This window comes from Oncorhynchus masou, chromosome 30 (genome assembly GCF_036934945.1).
Source record: "Oncorhynchus masou masou isolate Uvic2021 chromosome 30, UVic_Omas_1.1, whole genome shotgun sequence".
NCBI classification, from domain to species: domain Eukaryota; kingdom Metazoa; phylum Chordata; class Actinopteri; order Salmoniformes; family Salmonidae; genus Oncorhynchus; species Oncorhynchus masou.
In genome coordinates, this window is record NC_088241.1 from 33,203,273 (window position 1) to 33,207,447 (window position 4,175).

General features: G+C 40.0%; 1 protein-coding gene across 1 annotated transcript in view; it reads right to left on the bottom strand.

Moving 5' to 3' along the window:
• Positions 1 to 1,268, bottom strand: part of LOC135522547 (anion exchange protein 2-like) — a 112,131-nt gene extending 110,863 nt beyond the window's left edge. Inside the window, exon 1 of the mRNA XM_064948910.1 lies at positions 1,186 to 1,268. The gene's annotated coding sequence lies outside the window, so the exon portion shown is untranslated. The remainder of the gene's footprint in view (positions 1 to 1,185) is intronic.
• Positions 1,269 to 4,175: the final 2,907 nt, after the last annotated feature.

Here is a 4,175-nt window from a genome sequence, read left to right on the forward strand (position 1 = left end):
AGCTCCAGATAGCCAAGAATAAGCTGATCAGGGTAGTAATGAAGGTACAGTTGATAAGATGCTTGTAACCAAATGAAAAATCTTCAGAACAAATTTGGCTGAGTGAGCTTCCGACATACCTCTCCTTCTCAGGGGATTTCCACAAAACACTCTAATTAGTATAGCCATGGTAGCTTCACCCTCAGATTGGGTGCTAGCAAGCCGTCTAGGTAGTGCTAGGTATCAACAGCCAATCCAGTAGGGGCTGGAAGCTATAGTGAGCTCCGATTGGTCAATAACATTGCAATATCGCAGAGTATTTGCATAAAGTTCAGCTTTCCCCAACTTTGGTCACGCCCTGTTCACGCTCCGTCGCCCGAGCTCGCCCCGCCCACTTCAAATCCCTCCATTGAAAATGAATGAAGCACCGGTGTTTCATCGCCCCCATCGTTGTTATGTGAAAATGCACTGTTACTTTCCCCAAAAGCCAAATATGGTGTAATTGCAGACCACAATTCGGGGTGTTTCTTGATGTGGGTGTTCCTTGATATTAGGAAAAGCCCACCGCCATTGGACAGTCTCAGTGTTATGAGATTGATGGTTTCTTGCCACAGATTTGTTTACGTGGCAAGTTAGGTGAATAAGCGTGGCAAGTTAAGAAACGAGTTAGGGTTAAGCTTAGCTACAATTGTCAACGTCTGTTGTCCCCGACTGAAAAAAAGCGGCCATGGACCAATGGGTGTAACTTGATATCAAGAAACGCCTATATCAGAAAATGCCCCTAATTGCGGTCCGCAAATTACACCCTAATCCAAAAGTCGACTGTTGTCACATGGCTATAACTATCATACATATTATTTATTTTTTACTCTAAAGCTAGTTCACGTCTGTAGTTAAATGTCTGCAATAACGTGCCGAAATGTATATTTTACCAACGTTTTAAATTGATAACTTTATCGACAATACCATTCAGTCATCCCCATTATTATCTGGCTAGCATTGATAGCTTAACGTTTCCGTTACAACCATGCCAAGTGACAGCGTAGCTTGCTGCTAGCTAGCATTGCCTGTCAAATCCCAACGTGTCTGAGTGTTTTAGAAGATAACGCGCTAACATAAACTTTCTCAGCATAACAAGGGCATTTTTACAGCTTTACAAACAGTACATGTCTTTTATCTAGTTCCTGCTTAGTTTAGTAGACTTACCCAACTCCGCCTCGCCTCCCGCTGCCTTGTGTGGACGTGCTGAGGTAGCTATGGATGCACTAACAAGCCGACTAAAACAACTCCACGATTTACAATGGAGTTGAGCAGCAGCGACTAGTGTAGGCGGACTGGAGTTCAGACGTCACATAAAGTTAAGTTTTTACCTTTATTTATCAGGGAGTCAAACTGAGACAGCTCTCTTTTACAGATGAGACCTAAATTACACGCATCAAAATATAAATATAAACTGCAAGCAAACACGTTCATCAGTAATAATTTCCTCAATCGGCTAACTTTCTGAATTGCCCTAGATGCACCAAAACATCAAATGTAATCACAATTAGAAATACGGTGAAAGAAAGGCAAATCAGCTTTCAGTTACCTCCGTAAAGACCAAAGGAATTTCCAGAGTTTGCCATCACTGAGACCGGGTGTAAGCAAGTCATTTGTCTAAAGTTGAGTAATGATGTTAGGTACAGTGGGACTTTTTTGTAAAATGACTTTTATAAATGACTTTTATAAATGAAAAAATAGCAATGTATCAACCGAACTTAGTCACATCAAAGAGAGCCAACCAACTTTCTGGTAGAGAATGCAGTGATGAGTACCATAACTGTCACCCATAGCGTAGTGAGCTACGAAGTGGCAGCTGCGTTCATATAGATGATGTCGCGATAGCTAAAACCGATAGGAACGTGGACTGAATAATCTCCTAATAGTAGGGTGCTAGGGGGTAACTATCATAAATCACAAATAAAGCTATCCCCAGTCAAATTGGACCACAACTCATGAGCCCACCTCCTGCACTGCTCACACCTAATCCAGTCCACACCTGTGACTGAAAACAGGGGGAGAGATGCCAATTGAAATGCTCTCTCTCTCTTAAAAACGTAGCTAGTTATCTAGCTTAATGACTTGGTAAAATAGCTAAACGGCTATAAAGTAACATTAAATAAAGCTATCAGTCACTAGTGGTAACATTTACAACTGCAATTAAGTTACGTTATATTTTTAATGTATTTTACCTCAGACGATCTGGTAGTAAGGTTGCTAGCTCAAACTCCTAGCAGTTTATTACGCTAACTAGCTAGCTGGCAAGCATTTACTGCAGGTGAAGTTGCTAGCTAGAAAGTTAGCATAAACAAGCGCTAACTGGGCTAGTCATTGTCTAAATGAGAGGAAGAAACACATTCATAACCATAAAGGGGTAACTAGCCCCTGGGGGGATTGCCCCCAACACACTCACCCAACATATTACTACTTTACTCAAGAATTACTACATTTTTCTCTTTAAACAAGTGGATTACTTATGTTAACGCTTTCCTATTTAAAGCAACAAAAAAACATAATTATAGATCTAACTTCATTGGAATATATCTACAACTTTTTCAAAATTATCAAAAATTTGATAAACGTACCACAAAATATCTCAAAGTTGTGATGACACAGTACTTTTAGTTGTTGTTGAGCACAAGCAGTGGCGGCCAGGAAAGTAATTTGAAATCTTAATGTGAATTACAGGTTACCCTAATAATAATCATATGTTTGGGGGGGGCTTATATTTCTCCCGTTGCATATCCCGACTCCCCCTGAGACACACGCAGGTTAGCGAGAGGCATGACCTATTTCTGTATTAGAAGCCCATTTTTATTCTCAGCTTCTTAACTCAGAAATACAATTTTTTGAAGACCACTTTTCATCTGTCCAGGTTCCCAGATATTTGTAAGCAGGGACACAATCAATATGGACACCATCAAAGTACATTTAATTTACCTTTATATAACAAGGCAAGTCAGTTAAGAACAAATTCTTATTTTAAATGACAGCCTAGAAACCTTGTCAGCTCAGGGGTTTGAACATGCAACCTTCTGGTTACTAGTCCAACTCTCTAACCACTTGGCCACCCCATATGCTTAAATCATCAGAGTTATTTTTATACGCTCTAGAAAACAACATGTTTAGTTTTACCTGCATTCCTTACTAATTTCAGGTCAAAAAAAGTATTTCTGTAATACAATGAAGGCAGACTGTAGTTCAGATAGAGCCTGCTCAATCATGGGTGCAATAGCATACACAGCAGTATCATTGGCATACAAGTGCAGGGTACAATTTTTTACAAGCAAGTCAATATTGTTAATGTAAACAGTAAAGAGTACAGGACCCAGAATCAACCCCTGCGGGACCCCATTCGTAATATCCAGGAAACCTGATTTAACAAACATCAGTAGATAGAACTAAATTTGTATCTGTAAAGTCATTGTTAAACCAGTTACATGCAGCCTGGTCTAGGGCCAATTGAGGAAAGACTCTAATTGTCTGGATAAAAAGCAACATTGAGCTGCCCTCTTCATTGACCTGTCAAAGGCCTTCGATGCTATTGATCACTCACTCCTAATTCAACCACATCATTTAAAAATAGGGATGGAGCAGAGATAGTACTATAGCATTGTCTAAAACCCGACTGATGTACATGTAGAATACCTTTCAAAGAAAATAAAGATCTTGGCTGAGAATGAAACAAGGATTATATACTGAACAAAAATATAAACACAACATATTGTAGCGACCCTGGGTTTATAAGCGTGGAAATCGACTCTGCTGCTTGAGCATGCTTTGGTGGCAGAGTTGATAGCGCGCTGGACTTCGGGCTAGAAGGTTGAGGGTTCGAGACCTGCTCCCTGCCTGTTTCAATACATTGGTGTCAGAAGTGGGATGTGTTCAACAAGGTGTTGGTCCAATATGTATCATGAGCTGAAATAAAACATTGTAGAAAATTTCCATGTGCACAAAAAGCTTTTCTCTCAAATTCTGTGCACAAATTTGTTTGCATTCTCATTTGCTGAGCATTTCTCATTTGCCGAGATAAATCCTGACAGGTGTGGCATATCAAGAAACTGTGATTGAACATTTGCTGAGCATTTCTCATTTGCCGAGATAAATCCTGACAGGTGTGGCATATCAAGAAACTGTGATTGAACAGCATGACAATT